The sequence below is a fragment of the Peromyscus eremicus genome, chromosome 20, assembly GCF_949786415.1.
Source record: "Peromyscus eremicus chromosome 20, PerEre_H2_v1, whole genome shotgun sequence".
Taxonomy (NCBI): Eukaryota; Metazoa; Chordata; class Mammalia; order Rodentia; family Cricetidae; genus Peromyscus; species Peromyscus eremicus.
The window spans coordinates 41,496,157-41,501,536 of NC_081436.1; the positions used below are offsets into that span (position 1 = coordinate 41,496,157).

General features: G+C 49.4%; 1 long non-coding RNA gene across 1 annotated transcript; it reads left to right on the forward strand.

Annotated features, from left to right (window-relative positions):
* Positions 1–2,432: 2,432 nt before the first annotated feature.
* Positions 2,433–3,377, forward strand: LOC131897238 (uncharacterized). The gene is made up of 2 exons (XR_009375600.1): positions 2,433–2,513; positions 3,122–3,377. It is a non-coding gene; the product is annotated as an uncharacterized LOC131897238 (long non-coding RNA).
* Positions 3,378–5,380: the final 2,003 nt, after the last annotated feature.

Here is a 5,380-nt window from a genome sequence, read left to right on the forward strand (position 1 = left end):
CCTGCCTCAAAGAACTAGGTGGAGAGTGATTAAGGAAAACTCCTAATATCAACACGGAGCCTTCACACATGTTCACACACGTGCATGCATACGAACTCCATACGTACCTACACACATACAAGCATTCCTATATGCGCACAACCACATAAACATGGAAAAGAAAAAGGCAATGCAAGGGCTGGTGTGTAGCTCAGCGGGAGGGTGCTTGCCTGGCAGATTGTAAAGCTTGGGGATCAATTCCTAGCTTAAAAAAAAAGTAAAGAGTAAAAATGGAATAGTGAGCTACCCACGTGTGCGTAGCTGTTTCTAAACTCTGGCGTCCCACCCCAATGCCACGTGACCACTGCATTATTCTAAAAGGGCCTGAAACCAGCAGGGTTCTTTAGAGTCCTTTGCCTGTTTCAGGCCTTAGCTGTTACATATGAATTTTACTAGCAGTTTATTAGTTTATCAAAAAATGTAGAAGGACCTCACACCTGGTAGCTGCTATGGGAAATTCTGGAGTTTTTCTTTTTTCTCTTTCTTCCTTCTTTTCTTCCTTTCTTCCTTCCTTCCTTCTTTCTTTCTTTTTTTTTTTTTTTTTTTGGTTTTTCGTGACAGGGTTTCTCCGTGTAGCTTTGCGCCTTTTCCTGGAACTCACTTGGTAGCCCAGGCTGGCCTCGAACTCACAGAGATCCGCCTGGCTCTGCCTCCCGAGTGCTGGGATTAAAGGCGTGCGCCACCACCGCCCGGCCTTTCTTTCTTTTTTTAAAGGATTTATTTATTTATTCACTTATTTTATGTATATGAGTGCTCTGTCTTCATGTACACCAGAAGAAGGAATCTGATCTCATTACAGATGGTTGTGAGCCACCATGTGGTTGCTGGGAATTGAACCCAGGTCCTCTGGAAGAGCAGTCAGTGCTCTTAACCGCTGAGCCATCTCTCCAGCCCCCTCTTCCTTTCTTTTGATATAGACTCTCATGTCACCCAGGCCAGGCTCAAATTTGTTATCTAGTTGAGGATGACCTTGAACTTCTGATCCCCCTGTCTCCACCTCCTCGATGCCTGGATTGCAGGTGTCGGCCACCACTTCTGGGTTTACAGGGCATCAGAGATGGAGCCCGGGGCCGCCTGCCGCTGCTAGGTGAACACTCTAGCAACTGAACTCCAGCCTTGGGCTTCAGTCTTGAGGAACGCTGTCTTCACACTGCAGGCTTTACCTCCTCCCTCTCTTCCCTCCTCCAGCTTTCTCTCCCTCCCCTTTCTTTTCCATTGCTAAGGATGGAACCCAGGGCCTCGCTTGCACTATGCACGTGCCCCATGTCATATGTGGCAAGGCTAGCAATAGGGGAAACTGAGGATCAGAAAGGCTGTGATGGACCACCATGGTCACCCAGCATTTATGTGGGTTCTGGGGATGTGAACTCCAGTTCTTACGTCTGGGTTTGTGCAGTGAGCTTTTCAACCGCTGTGTGAGATGGCTTACTCTCGGCCCCTTGGCTTTTTGAGGCAGGGTTTCTCTTTCTTTGTAGCCCAGGCTGATCTCAGACTCACAATCCTTCCACCACAGCCTCCGGAGTGCTGGGAATTACAAGTGTGTGGACTGTGGTCCTACAGCTAGTGTGTGGCAGAAATAAGGCTTTGGAGGGAGGGGGTGGGATGGGACGGGGTCTCCCGATGTGTCTCTGGCCAGGCCCAAATGACCCCCACTCCCTCACCCTGAAGAATCCGGGCATGCCCCACCATCTGCAGCTCAGAAACAAGTCTGCACCCACTGGTGTGACACTCCGGATTCAGGGTCTTCTGTGCTTCCCTGCCTTTGTGTAAAGGGGTCTCCGGTATATTTTAAATATTCCAAAACGTGTAATACGCTGAACAAAAGAGAGCTTTATCGTTTCCGGTAAGCTTTAAAAAAAAAAAATCAGTCTCAAAAATGAGTGCCACATAAGTGTGGTTCCGTTGCCTTATTTGAACGCTTCCCTCTGGCTTCCCTCCCATGTGGGCGTCAGTCTTAATAGGAAAACCATATGCCTTTGTTCCCTTTCAACTTTCTTTGCTGGCGAGAACACAGCTACACGAGGACAAGGGGAGAGGAAGTGGGACATGTGAAGGAAGGAGGGAGTCTGGCTTTGAAGTAAGGAAGAACTTCAGGATGGCGAGGGCTGCCTAGCGCTGTCTGGAAATGCCAAAAAAGGATGCTTTTCAAGTCTGGAAATCCTGGGATGCCCTCCTCCCTGAAGGTTAGCAATGGCCTCTGTGCTTCCTGTTCCCAAAGGCCATTAGAAACCAGCCCTCCGGCCCTCTGGATGCATCCTCCTAGGTGCAAAACGACAGATGTAGGGGTTCCCAGGCTAGCTCACTTCTTCCCGTGGGACCCTAGCGGCGGTGACGTAAGCAGACACAGCAGTTATGAAAGACTGGTTTGTCTTGGGCTCGTTTCCCTGGAAACAGTTCCTGAGACGGGGATGCTCATGTGGGAGGCGTGAGGAGCTCTTGGGAACAACATCCGTGGGGTGAAGGAAGCAGACTGTGTAATGTGACTGTGACAGCGACCTCAGCAGAGGAGTTGGTCCCTTTACCACTCCCGACCAAGCTTCTCCAGTACAGGGAAAGGATGTACTGTGATCCTTCAGCAGTGTTTCTGGATGCTGGGGAAATGTGTGCCTGGGTGCTGGTGCCACGTACAGGCATCCTGCAGGGGCCCTGCAACGCACTCCACGAACTGAGGGGCTGTACTCGCCTCTTCTCATGCCCATGGTCTCCAACCACTAACGCTCCCTTACAGAAGGCAGAATGAGCTCCGAAAACTCCTTGCCAGGTTCCTTACCGGTTTACCTGGAGAGTGCAGACAGAGGATAGCATTACATGAATAGTAATGCCTGAAACTCGGTCTTCTGGGCCCTTCACAAGACCCACCTGCACCCAGATGTATCCCTGCATCCTAAGAACCCAACAACACCCCCCCACCCCGACACCCTCCCCTCCCCGCGCACTTCTTCGGTCTGTGTCCAGTAGAGGCAGGGCCCTGGTAGGGACTGATCTCTGACTTAGGATGGCTGGTCCTACCCAGTTTACTGTCCTAGGATTCCCAAGTGATACGCTACGTACGCTTCCATTTTTATTTTTGTGTTTCCCCTAGGCTATCGATATGCATGCAGTATGACTCTCTCTGGTGGTCCTGGGCAGTTCCTCATCAGCCCTGTGGTCACGAGGGGAGACCAGGCACGTGGGAGGCTAAGACTGAGGCTGGGTGATGGCTACAAATTAGAGGCCAGTCTGGTCTGCATAGGAAACCCCAGGCTAAGAAGTCCCAGGTTAGGAAGAGCTACATAGGGAGATAATGTCTCAGAAAACCAAAAATAAGATAAATAAATAAATAAATAAATGGAAGATGGGGGCTGGAAAGATGGCTCAGAGGTTAAGAGCACTGGCTGCTCTTCCAAAGGTTCTGAGTTCAATTCCCAGCAACCACATGGTGGCTCACAACCCTCTGTAATGAGATCTGGTGCTCTCTTCTGGCCTGCAGGGATGTGTGCAGGCAGAACATTGTATACATAATAAATAAATAAATAAATAAATAAATAAATAAATAAATAAATAAATAAATCTTTAAAAAAAAAATAATAAAAATAAATGGAAGATGGAGGAGATGACTCAGTAAAGTTCTTGTGAGGTAACCATGGGGACCTGACTCCAATTCCTCAGCACACACATAAAACAAACAAACAAGCAAAAAAAAAAAAACAAACAAACAAACAGGGATTTAGCTCAGTGGTAGAGCGCTTGCCTAGCAAGCACAAGGCCCTGGGTTCAGTCCTCAGCTCTTGAAAAAAAAAAGAAAGAAAGAAAGAGAGAGAGAGAGAAAGAAAGAAAGGAAGGAAGGAAGGAAGGAAGGAAGAAAGAAAGAAAGAAAGAAAGAAAGAAAGAAAGAAAGAAAGAAAGAAAAAGAAAAAAAAAACCAAGCACGGTGGCACACCTATAAACCAGCCCTGGGGGGAGGGGTCAACCAAGCTGGTGTGGGAGGTGGTGGTGATGTGTGTGTGTGTGTGTGTGTGTGTGTGTGTGTGTGTGTGTGTCCATGTCTCTGTGTGTAAAGAGCATGGAAGAGCTCAGGGGAGGGAAACAGTACCTGCAAAGGCCACAGGAAGCCAGGACCTTCGTTTCTGAGGCTTCCGGTTGTCTGGCAGCAGTGACAGCAGGGGTGGGGCAGCTGGGACCAGGACATCACCCAAACCCGCCAGCGGGTGATGTCGCCTGCCTTCTGAAGTCTGAATGGCTGGAGCTTCAGCAATCATTTCAGAGCATTGCCTGCTTTGTTTCTTAATTCTTAACATTATGGTCTTTAACTAAGCACACATTACAGTACTACAGAATACAGTTCTCCGTGAACTTCTCTTGAAATCCAGATCATAAGGCACCATTTACAACTCTTTTGTCTTTCTTCTGATTGTCCACAACCTTGACATGGTTCTCAAAACCATCATCACCTTCTTTTAACCTTCAAGTTGGCCTGAGGCTGCAACGGGCCAGTGAGACCAAGGAAAGGGTTTTCCTCTCAGTAAACTTCTGCTCACAGGTGTGACCTCCTGTTTACAGATAAATCTGCTGGGTGCATCTTCTAGAAAAGGGTGTGGGGCACATTTTCCCCGGCCTGGTGTGTGTGTGTGTGGGGGGGGGGGGGCTGGTTCTCAGGCTAGCCCTACCTGATCTCTCCTGAATTGAATACTATGCCAGAGTCTGGAAAATGGAGCTTAGCAGTGAACGTGGGCTTTCTCCCTAGGAGCCCATTTTCATACCCACTCCCTTGTTTAAGTTCTTGTCTGTGCTGAACGAAAGCACACTGGACAGATGGGACACGGCCTGTGTCCTCTGACTCCGCGGCTGCCCTCAGGCATTCCAGAGACCCTTCTGCTCTCATCTCACAGACGGAGACCCACTCCCACCTGGAAGGCTGGTCTTACAATGCCGGGAGATGCTACTCCAGTCCCAGGCTCTGATGTGTCCTCTGTGGTTTGGGAAGGACAGCCGTGCAGAGATGACAAGAAACTGTTAGCAGCTGTCCATCACCATCTTCTGAAGATTGTTCCTGCCTTGGTCCCTTGGTGCTTCCAGCTCCTTCCTTTGGGTGGGTGGGAGCGGGGCTGGGATCTGATTACCCCTCCTGCTCCAGGTACCACTTCCCTCTTCTCCCCAGAGTTGACTCCGAGTGGCTTTTCGTTGTCCTCCTTGGCAGAGAAAAGGACCCTGTGGTGTCGAATCTTGTGAGGTTGGTGGCACTTAGAATCACTATAGAAACAGACTTCTAGACGTGTGAGGAGGTTTCTAGATTAGGTGAGCTGAGGTGAGGAAGACCCACCTGGGATGTGGACAGCCCCATGCCGTGACTGGGCTTCTGGAA